Genomic DNA, 12,502 nt, shown 5'->3' with positions numbered 1-12,502 from the left:
AGGCTAACCCTTTACTTCTAGTTGTAGTTTCCTATATAAAATAAGTGCTTTGAATTCTCACCCACCTCTTCCATAACATTTCTTTTAGGGACTGACGAATATGTTGTCGAATCTGTGAGTTGGGCTGCGACTGGATAGGGCTAGCTTGTGTTTTTGCTTGTCTACTTCCAGATGCAGTAGAAACGGAAGACAGCGAAGGCCTTTTGAGTCCTCCAGCCAAACTGGATGCAGCTAGTTTTTTGGAAACTGGCGAGTCATGAGAAGAAGCTGCTTGTTTTGAAGGAACGCCACCTGTTGAAGGCCATGGTTTCTTGGGAATTTCACCTTTGAAACTCCCAGCAGGTTTAAGCGTCTGCTTCATTAGCGATGTGCTAGACATGGAAGGGGACTTCTTTGGAGAAAAATTTTTAGTGAGGGAAGATGCATGTTTCTCCACCATAGATGCTGAAGCAATAGCTTTCTTTGATGCCCCTATAAACTCTGTCGCTTTATCTTTTTTTCTCTTCTCTTCCTTTTGAGCTGTTAAAACAAAGAAGAAAATGCAGTATTAAATGCTTAACATTATAACTTCCTGTTTATGAAGACCAGCTGCCAACCTATAAGGAAGTCTGTGAAATACCTCTGGAGAACTACCAAGTATATAATTTAAGCCATTCATTTTTAAAGCCTTTTTAAAGCCTTTTTAAAAAATGTGTAAAAGTTGACTTTTTTAAGAAGAAGTTTGCCTTTGATCCTGCAGAGAGCACTTCTCAGAGACTGTCCGAAGAGTTTAAAAGAGTTGCATTTTGGTTGTAAAGGTTGAAAATCTCAGTCACAAGCTATGCAAGAAAATTAAAAAAAAAAAAAGACACCACCTTCAAAGATTCCTGAGTTGGACTTCATGATTAAGCTTCAAAACAAACAAACAAACAAACAAACAAAAAAACATTTTCACAAAGTCTTTAAAAAAAAAAAAAAAAAGCAACACAACCCATATCTCACATTTAAGCAGAAATCCTCGCTCCAAACTTTCTACTTTAAGGAGCAAGCAAAGAGAGTCAAGTTAAACAACAAATCAATTGCTTAAAATTTTAAATATACGTTCAAGCCATTTGGTTGCTAGTATGAGTATCACACTGTCGCTATAAACTATCAGATCTTCTCATTTACTTTCCAGTTAAACTCTAGATTTAATACTATAATATTTAATAATTAAATATTAAAACCATTGCTCAAACTGCGGCTATTTAATTCCCACCAACTATTCCATTCACAATATCCAAAACTGCCATTTAATGTTTTTTCTAACATCAATATATTGACAATACACATAATGCACAAGAAAATTTACAAATTACAAGCGAAGACTCCATATACTGAAGTTATAATTGCACAGGACTTTAAAAACAAGCATTTCTGTAGGTTGCATTTCACCTGTCCACATTTTGGCACTGACGGGAACAATTCAGCAAAACGTAATAAGCCAAAACACACTCTCCATCCAGCAAACGTGATGTGCTCCACTTCAGTTTGCCAGAAGTCTCGTTTACAGGACATCAGAGTTACCGTGGGCAGAGTTACCGTGACACATTCGTTGTGACAGCACAAAGGTTCCGAGGGAAACCAAGAAACAACTCCTGAGATGAAGTTGTTCTGATTAGAAAAGCTAAAGTTACTTCCCCAAAAGTCTTTTTTCTCCTCATAAATCTGCATTTGACTACTGACCAGTTTGTGATTTCTTAATTTTTTCATTATTATCTGATGTTTTTAGCTAGCAAGGTTTTGTAATCAGAATTAGTCCCACAGCCCCATCTGCAGAGAGCTATGTGCTTCCCGGGAAGGATGCAGAAATTTAACTTTGGTTAATTTCACCACAAACCAAATGGACCCTTTTGGTCTTCCATACCTGCTACAGTGAGAGCAGACATTATCAGGAAGGGTCTAACAACCGATTTTTCTCAGACTTGAGGGGGACAAAGGTAGGGAGCACCCTTCTGAAGCCCAGTTCGCCCAGTTCAAGAAATCCTATAACAGCATACTGTTTGAATAGAAATACACCTCAGAAAGGGGAAGATTTGGATTACCTGAGAAACAATGTCACTACTCATTTCTGAGTGAAACAGCCTTCCCACCTTTGCCGGTCGTTAAATTCTGTTAGACGCTGAGCGTTTGTAGTAGGCACCTCCAGCAGAACGCAAGCTTGTAACGAGCTGCACTACACTGCCTCTTACTGCCAGCATGTTTCACCACCAATACACAAGCTGGTGGTTAAGATGAACCATAAAACCGATGCTGTACCTGAATTTTCATAAGGCTAGGCAGAGAAGCAGGTGCTAAACGTTGCCTGGAATACAAAGTGAAGAGGAGGATGCAGAAGCACTAGCTATGTGGATCCACTGTGAGTGGATGCCTTGCTAAAGGTTTCTGAGTGAAAGTTATCTGAAGTGTAAGATGAAACACACTACATTAAATCATTCCAAAGAGCGTGAAGATCTTACTAGAGATTAAACTTCTTGTTCACCCACTGTTCCCGTACTTTTCCCTAGGGACTGGTCTCAAGTACTGACAAACTGAACACAAACCCAGGGGGATGTTGAGCTGGACTCACACGGACTTCTCTTCTGTTTCTATTATCTCCCAAAGCCTACCCCACTAACCTTACACTATCCGTCAGGAGGCATTGAGCTATCCCAGGAAGGAGAACAGGGATCAGAAACTATCAGTGACATTTTCAGTTTGGTCTAATGAGGCACCTGGAACTTAATACACTGAGGTAAAAAGCTGAACTACTTTGAATGAACAGTCTTGAAAAGCTAGAAGATGAATATCCAAAATATGTGTACAATAAGGTTGTGAGAATTTCTCTACTTCTGGTTCCTGGTTTATCTTCTGCCCAGACTTGTCTCTTCAGGCCGGTGGGACAGCGCACCTCTGTCTCACTACGGAGCGGCAGGACAGCACAGCTCAGGGTTCAAAATGACCACAGTACAATTCGGTCCTCGGTGCTATGATTTTAGTTCTTTTGGGTTGCAGCAGAAGTACAAAACATGAAATACTAAGCTTACATTCCATACTTACAGTTTTATCATCTGTTCAAATTAGTTAACAAGCACGCTGATAGAACTAAGAACAGCAGTTAAGATATTGTGTATATAAAAAATATATCCGTGCCCCAAACCTTCCTGTGTTCCAACGGCTATATCATGGTAAAACTATATACATGTAAAATAAATAAATAAATGGCACTAGCACAAAGGTAGATTGAAGTTCCCAGGGTTGATAGGCAGCAGCATCAGTATGGGTTCAAGAAGAAAGATGCACAAGCATCCTTTATTCTGCCAGTTCACGTCATGGCTATTTTGAAATGTTTCTACAGTAGAGCACAGAACTCAATGCTTCTTTAGCCAACAGAAAATGAGCAGATATTTCAGCCTCATGGAAGTCTAACAGTCTCACAAACTAAAATACTACTTTATAATTACAACTGTCTACCTAACTACTTGCTGGCAGGGATTCTGCATGTAGTAAAAGATACCTACACTACATAGGCTATTCGGTGTTTCAGAACACCTGTGAAGTACTTTCTCAAATCTGCAGGACACCTCACTACATTTGAAGGATAGTGAAGTGGTGTGTGTGTTTTGACAAAGTATTGAAGGTACTTACATCCTACATATGTTAACAACCTCATCTTAAAAAAAAAAAAAGAAAACACCCTCATATCCCATTTTGACTATGACAAAATGGATAGGCCCTGACAGATTTTTTTGGTTTACTGACAGGATTAGTGTTCTGCCAGACAATCCAGCTGCACCAACTCACGCTGTCCTTGCACAGCTCTTGTATCCAATGCACAGGAGGGCAGGAGCACACAGCTGAGCGCGGGGAAGGAGCAGGACTGTTGGCGTTAGGTCAGAGGTTGGACTCGATGATCTTGAGGTCTCTTCCAACCTAGATATTCTGTGATTCTGTGATTCTGGCAGCAGCTCACCAGTCCATTGCCTCAGCTGCAAGGCGAGCATGCCCCCCAGCCAGCACCATCTTCTGATGGGCGCTGTTTCTGGTGCGCGTTTGGAAAAGTTACCAGAAGTGAGTACTCTTTTCAGAGAGCAGTATGCCAACACAGGAGGGTCCCCGCCGCCCCTTCAGCCCACCCTAGCGCTGAGGGGACCGAAGGCTCCCCCCGGGCAGCTCCAACCCCGCAAGGCCTACCGAGGAGCCGCCTCCAACAGCCGCTCCACCGCCCCCCTCCCTGCGCCCTGAGGGCGGCTTCGCCAACCGCCATGAGGGGGCGGCTCGGCCCCTCGCCGTCCTGACGGGCACCATCGGGCTCCGAGCCCCGCAGGGACGGGTGCTGAGCCCTCCTTGCTGGTCCCGGCTTCGAGGGCTTTGCGTTTTGTTTCAGTTTAGGCTGTGGAGAACGCGGCGGGGTGGGCGCGGAGAGCGCGGTCCGTGAAGGAACGGCGAGGGGAAGGAAGGGGGGCGCTGAGGGGAGGAAGGGCTGCAGAGGTTTTAAGTTTATTGTTTGGTGTTTTTTTGGTTTTTTTTTTGCTTTTTTTCCGCGTCAAGCGTCCCCATTCGATGCGAATGGTGCAGGAATGCATCGCCTAACACGAGTCGGAGAACCTCAAAGCCTTCGCTGAGGGAACTGCAGCCGCAGAGCAGGCAGCAGAGCTCAGCTGCTGAGCACAACGAGGCTCGCTCATCTCGGCGGCTGTGTGGCCTCAGCCGCTCCCAGTGCCTAAAAATAAAGCCAAAATAAAAATAAAAGTAAAAAAAAAAAAGCCGTATGGGAGCTCAGCGGCCCCGGCCGGGGCTACGCACACGGTCCCGGGGCTGCCTCAGCTGCCCACCCGCGCACCAGCCATCAGGAGGGGAAATCGTGGGAGGAAAAAAAGCCACGATGTTTGGAAATTAACACGTGTGTTTTGTTTCTCTGTCGCAGGGTGCTCTCTCCTCCCTTTCTGCCTTCCCCCCCCCCCCCGAGGAGCACGTCTCCGCAGCACTGGAGGCAGGAGCTTGCTACACGCAGGTACGGTGGAGGTAAACGCCTTGGTAATGCACCTGTGTGTAAAAACTTACACGGTCGGTGTGTAAACCGACTCAAAAGCCCCTTTCCAGTCTTCTGGAGTTGTCAAGTGGTATTACCGCATCATGCCATGAAAATGAGCGAGGTGCATTTACGGTTCCTTAACGGTGAACAGATTCTCCAAACTAATCTGTGATAAAAGAGCATTTCCTATAAGGGAAAATAAAACTATATATTGCTTGACACTCACAAAGGATAGTTATTCTACCTGTGATTATTCTTTTATTTGCTAACGAGGAACATAACATTGCACAATTAGGCTTTTAATCGGTGCCTTACCTGCTCCTGTGGTTGTCACTTCTGGTTTTGTTGGAGGTATGAAAGGAGGCCAGTGTGGCGGGTGCTTCTGGACCAGCTCAAACATCCGTAGACTCTGCTGCTTTAGAATCTCCTGAGGACAGAATGCTTTCATTTTAAAAGCTGGCTCGGGGGACGCTTCAAACACAAAACGTGTCTGCTTAATTGAAAGTGTTTTTTAATTACGCATGTCCATCAGGAAAAAAAAGTCTTTATACAGACATACTGTGAAATCCAAGCACCATGGTCTCTGTAATACATCCCTAGTTAAAACACATCTGGAAGACAGATCTCTTGAACTGTACTACAAATTATCAGTCTTATCATCTTTTGATATCAGCTTTGATATCTGCAAACCTGTAATTTTGTTTACAGGTAGCAAGCACACTAGGAATGTACAATATTTTCTGCTTTTTAAAAGAAAGTTGCTTGCATAGAACTCTCCTCAAGTTTTCTGTTGATCAATAGCACAAAAGACAGATCTATCAGCTCCTCCAAAGGGGGAAAAAAAAAAAAAAAAAAACGCATCAGATTTTGAAGGACAGGTTTTGGTCAGGAAAAAAGGTGTTCCTGAAGCCAAACGCTATTCCTCTTCAAAGAGAAGTTACCTTCTGTCCTGTATTTCAGTTATTTACAAACTGTTTTCCTTAGATGATTTTTTTTTTTAAATAAACGCCCTTAGAGGTTGATGGTACTTTACATTCAGACGTCTGGTGCTTAGCTTAACAGCTGCATGCAGAAACATCCTCAAGTCTGTTTCCTGTGGCAGCCAGCACCTTCTGTTCTCCCTAGATCAGCAGGAGCTAGAGGCCTGCAGCGCTTACAGAATCAGATCTTTAAGATAGCAGGGACTAACAGTCATAATTAGAACACGCAATCTACTATGTCAAACAATAAAAAAGGATCAGGAAGCAAATCATTGATACATCACTACAATATGGCAGTTAAACCTTAGTCATTTAGTGAGAATTAGAAGTTAAAAGCAAGTGTCACCCAGTAACACCTTCAAGTGTGGATGTTTACACCCATTTTCCAACTGGCAGGGTTTGTGGCTGGTAAAGTGCTGAACAATTTCCAATTAGCAATTCAGTAGTATTGCCTTACCCTGATGCTTTAATGCATTCTTCTCCATGGCTCATACAATTTGTATACAAAGGAAAATGCAAAGGAAAATTTTACAAAAACCAGACAATAAAAACCAGACTTTATAAAGAACAAATCGAGATGCTAAGTTCCCACTCTTACCTTTTGTACAAGACTACACCGGTTATCAAAATCACATTCTTCTTTGCAAAAGAAGCCCTTAGGGGAAAAAACAAACACACAGAGTTTTACCTTTGCAGATGGTAGGTATGTGGTACCAGCAGGTAAGGCGGTTTGACCTCTGATACAGTAATGCCCTGTACGATCAGTAGATATAAGACTCCAAATATGTGGCAGCTCTAGGGAGAGAACCCACGGGGAGAACAAGGCCCTGCAAACCCCTAACGAAATAGTCAAGCAAAAAATAGCAGCAGCTCCTGTGTGCTCCTCCATGGAGCGCCACCCAGTTCCTACAGTCCAGGTATCAGCAGAAGCTGAAAACTTGTAGATGATGGACCACCTAAGGAACATTTCCATTCTGGTATCTATACTGAAAATATTTGCTCTTCATTATGATTTTGTCTGTCTCGTTGCATCATGCCACATTTTGCACAGTTACGTAGTTAAGTATTAAAACAAAACAAAACAAAAGAACTTTCTAAAAAGCAGCAGTATTAAAAAACAGGTATGTGAATGAATGACAGATACCGGTATCTTTACAGATTGTTTAAAGCTTTAGAAACACATCCCACTGGTGACAACTGCCAATCACCCAATCACAGGATACTGGCATGGGATCAGATCCAACTTTTTCAAATACCACAGTACCCCCATGACATTTTGGGTGAATTACAAATAATACATTTGTATTTGTAATTTGGGGTGAAATACAATAATTCCACTTAAACATTTTCAACTTATGATATAAAGTAAGTTTAAGTAACTTGTCTAGAGGTGACCAAACATAAAGTAGTGATAGAATAAAACACGTAAACCTGTTTCAGTTCCTTGCTCTGACCATTATAATGCCTCTTGAAAGAAGTAAAAGCTGCTCAGTAAAGAAAACAAAGCGAGCTCCCTACAGTACAGACAGCTCCCCACTTGCCCTAAGACTCTCGATGTAGTTATGTACAAACTACTATGTGCTGATCACAGAAGACAGCTTTGTGATCTTGGTTCTGTTCAAGGAGATGCATTGCTGCCCTTACCAATGTAGAGAGACATTACTTTGAGATAAAGTACATGCATTCCAGATTTCCTGACACTTACTAAAGCTACTGAAGGGTCCAAATTCATGATCTTCATTCTATGTGGGGCTTCCTGGCAGTGGAAACTCTCATCGTCAACCGTGCCATTTTCTTCTGAATCTACAAAGCTTTGAGTGGTGTGAGGGTCCAGATAGATCAGCTCATTGCCTGGATGGATAAAAGCCGTATGTTAAAAATAAGCAAGTGACATTAATAAGCACTTGGTCCAGAACTGTAAAATAGAAATTAGATTGCCATCGCAGTCAGTATAATCTAGACTTTCCAGCTAGGGATTCTTTAAGAGAATCGGAAGGTTTAGACACAGCGTTTCCCACAGGGTATTTAGTATAACTTCCTATTGTCACCTATTACTGTAATTTTTTGGTTGGTTATGTTCTATCTTTGTCACATACTTTTATTTTTCCATGTGAGATCCAGTACTTTTTTTTTTTTTTTTTTAAATCTCAAGTGTTGTAAACACTAACATTTGACAGATTAAAAGGTACAGGATGTTCACAGATGCAATCTGTAATCCCATTAGGCATTCATTCAGAAATTGGAACAAAAAAGCCTAACTAAAACAGGTTAGGTTTTACAAAAGGACAAAATAGGGTTGCAAAATTTTGGCCCAAAGTGGGGTGAAATCTGAAGGAATGCATTTTAAATTAATTAGAGCAATACTTAATAACAGAAGGTATGCAAAAGGTGAAAAGATAGTTTCTGCTATCAGAAACAGTTTTGAAATACAAGAAAATAAAAGTGACATTTGACCAATACACTTGTCAAATGCTATCAGCTATTCTCAGTATGTTGCTCTTGTTGATGTCATCACTTATTTTTACACCTAGCTTTGCTGTTAACTTTCTGCTCCTGTTAAGGATCATCTCATACTGTTTCTAAACTCTTTTAGATATGCTTCTTCATTTATTTTATTCTATTCTCATCTTTCTTTACTTCTAGAGGTTCACGCTTAGACCCCTTACTATTTCCCCTTCAAAAAATGTTCTCTTTTGATCATCTGCACATTTGGAATAAGTTTCTTTTTTCCTTACCTAAAAATCCTATGAAATAATAGGCATTATTTGGTTTCCCTCCTAATGCTCCCAAAGACTGTGGCATCTTAAAGCATTCCTAGGAGCTCAAAAGGAATAAAGGAAATTGTAATTCATTTCTTTACTGACATCACACATACCCAAACTTATTTGACAGTAACGAGCAATGAATTGAAAGAAAACCTTACTTTAAATGCATCAATATATACGGGATTTATGTGATTTATCCCTAGTCGTAGAGGTATAATAAGCAAGAGGGCTTTCCAGCCTGTGCAGAGTCCTCCTGCCTTCTTGCTTCGGCCAAGAGCACTTCTGTGCAAATGTGCACTGCTGTGGGACGCGCTGCTGCTCTGAGGAGGGGACCAGCACATTTTTTCTGCGGGAATAAAACTAGAAATCAGTCAACGCACAGAGGAACACAAAGCAGATCTTCCTCTCAGTAGTGAATTAAGCTAGTTTGCCAGGGATCTTTATAGGGCACCCAAGACAAAACGAGCCGGGCATGGCAATTACAGCTATTTAGTAGAAGTAATTCTAGCAGACAGTATGTGCTGGCACGTCCAAGTGAGACGTTAGATCAATGATTGGGGGATGACAATTTAAGACTGCAGTGACATGTCCTATTAATGTTATTAATAGTGTCAAGCTTTGCCTATAAAACGCCAGAGAAATGAAATGGCAGCAATGATGACAGTAGAAATTCTTCAAGGAGCTCTTCACATCCAGTGATGTGAGCACGAAGTTGGCATCAGGGATCAAAAAAACACAACTGAGTTTGTATGTCCTTCTTCCCTCTTCTTACCCTTGCAAGACAAACCCATGGCCCCCCAAGTATTTGTTCATGTTTAGATACATGCTGGCAAATGGAGTCAAATCAGAAACTGTTACCAGAAAACTGATGAGGTGTCACTTACTGATGTCTTCAATGACCACCGTATTGCCCATAGATACATAAACTGCTAATGAATTCCATTCATCAAATAAAGCAAGCTTCCTAGAAAACATTAAGGTACTAATTAATATAAACTAGTTGGATCAAAAGGGTAGCTTTACACTCAGAACCATTTATTTATTTTTTTTTTTCTTAAGAAAAAACATCCTTTCTGCATTTTTTAAAGTCTCCATGTAAGAAAAAGAAAACTTTAAACATTAAATGTTTAATATCTTTAGAAAAATAGGTACTGAGTGGTACCAGGAAAAACATATGCGCTGCACCATGTGCAAACTGTTTTGTCTTACTGCTAAGTGCAGTGACAGTAACAGTTCAACTACATCAAGTTTATTACTTTTTATTGCACTCGACAGTCTCTGCACTGGGTTCTTGCCCAATTGTGTCTTTTCTCATCTGGAAAAGAAAAAAATTCCTATGCCAGTTTTGCAGATTACTTTTTGCTTAAGAAATTCCACTGAATTCAGTGGAATTACTTCTGCCTGAGCCTGCGTGCACAGCAGAAATGGGGCGTTAAAAGCTAAATCAGCTAAGGGTTTGGGGCACCAAAACTTCAGTGGGAGACAGCAGCACACAGTTTTATGTCCACTTCTGCAAAATCCAAACCTTTGCGGAAGGGAGCTACACTCTTAAGCTGCACTGGCAGAATTAGCTGTTTCAAATAAGCCAGAAAGAAATGGGGGTGAGCGTTTCACCATGAAAAACTTGGCCATGAAAGATCTGGAGTCCAGGGCATGCTTCAGCTCCCCTCCCTCTTCAGATCATGTGCCTGTTCCAGGGTGTCAAAGACTTGCTGCTGAGCTCGCAGGACCTGTAGCCTAGCCCCTGCCTGAGGTAAGACACCTCCACGTACCCCTGGAGAACTGAGCAGCCTCAGTTCCTTTCAGTGTGGCTCACAGACTATGAGGAGCTGCCCATCTTTATCCAGTAGCCTTGCTGGCAGAACTGCTGCTCAGAAAGGGAGGAATTGCAGCTCAGTTCCCTCCTCAGCCGAGATGGCTTCTCTCTGATGTTTCACACCACCACTCCGACCTACACGGTGGCACTCTCGACCTGCCAGAGCTGTGCCACTGTGCAGAAAGGAATATACATCTGTGGTGTGACTGGTGAGGGCATGCAGACGGCGTAGCAGGAGACTTTCCTGCAGTTTCTTCTCCTCAGGCTCTTCCTTTATTAAAATTTAGAGGTCACCCATTCCCAACTCAGTACCTGCACACCGAGCTGTGGCATGACATTCCATGCTGCACTTGTAAATAGATGGCAAGTACATTCCTGACTGTGGGACAGGGGGAGATGCAGCCTTCAAAACTCTGCCTGGGCCTTCTCTTGGCTGCCCCAGGGGAGTACGTTCTGAATGAGACTGGTATGATCTCACTTACTTTAGTACTTGAGCAACTGTATTTGGTCCAAACCATTCTCCAATTGACTTCCCCTCTCCAACACCCACCTGTGCTGTTTTCACAGTGAAAAAAAGACACACGTACACAAAATCAAAGAAAAATGAGACCATAAAGAATGTGGGAACAATATACAGTAAATACTGTGACTGTCAAACATTCTAGAGTAACTGCAATCTGTATTTAGCAATAACAATTATTTTCTCAATCTATGCTCTTTTCAAAACTTAGGGAGTGCCAGTTTCTTTAATAAACAAAAGGCTTCTAAACTACAATGAGAATTACAAGTTAACAAATGTTAGTGCCCTTTATTACAAATTACAGCAATAAGCTACAAGACTGTCTATTCTAACATTACTGACTCTGGTACCCAAGGCTTACAGAGTTTATCAAGAGCTACATTCTAGTACATGGCTTTATTTAGGTCTCAGGGAATGTTTCTGTACTACTAGTCTTTGCGCCCATCTGCATACCTTTTTATTTTTGTATAAGCATACACCTTGTCTTCACATCCACTTTTTAAAATTATGAATTAACATACTGCAAATTAGTGATTCAACACAGTAGAAATTTCAGTGGAAAAAACCTGAAAGTTTATGTTTGTTCTTACCCATCTGGTGGATTGAATAACAGCAAGCCTTCCTGTCGAGAAAGCATCGTAGGATTCTGTGATATTCTTCTGGTTGTTTTTTGTGTTTTTCCCATTGCCAATCTGAAAGGAAAAATTGATATAGAATAAAAAATGGTGACGTTTTCATTACACTGATCAAATGTCTAGACAGCAGAAAGCTTTATAATGAGATGTTAAAAGACATTTCAATTCATCTCGAATATTTACATTTTGTGTAGAGCTCCTAGAATTCCAAGCTTGTTATTTATCATCAAGCTGCCCTTTATCATCATAGGCTAGATTGTCAAAACAGGGAAAATAAAACAAAACAAAAACATCAACTGCAAACATATTCTGACGGATCATGCTGCGTGTTGATAGCCATTCCAGTATCTCTGAGCTTCCAAGATTATTTAAAAGTACAGGCTGTGTTTAGACCTTGTTGGATTTCTAAGCACCCATTAAATAACAACATAAGATCCATACAGAAAGTCCAAACACTCCACTGGCAGCATCCTGGGATGTGACATGCATGCTTAAGAGCTTGCACCAGGGGGGTTTGGACCTCGTGCTGCTGACAAGTGAGTAGTGAAGAGAAGGGTAAGAGCACTGTCCCACGGTGGCAGGTTTTCCCTTGGCCTCAACTTGGGTGTTACACTAAAAGGTTTATAAAATAATGGCGACAGGATTCCCCATTTGTTCTCCTTCTATGCCTATTTCTCTGCTTCAGGCTGGGATGATTTCACCCAGCTGAATATGAATTGATTCATTAGGAACTGTTACCAGGGCATCAAAGAAA

Source organism: Anas platyrhynchos, chromosome 20 (genome assembly GCF_047663525.1).
Source record: "Anas platyrhynchos isolate ZD024472 breed Pekin duck chromosome 20, IASCAAS_PekinDuck_T2T, whole genome shotgun sequence".
Lineage (NCBI taxonomy): Eukaryota > Metazoa > Chordata > Aves > Anseriformes > Anatidae > Anas > Anas platyrhynchos.
This window is presented reverse-complemented; position numbering follows the sequence as displayed.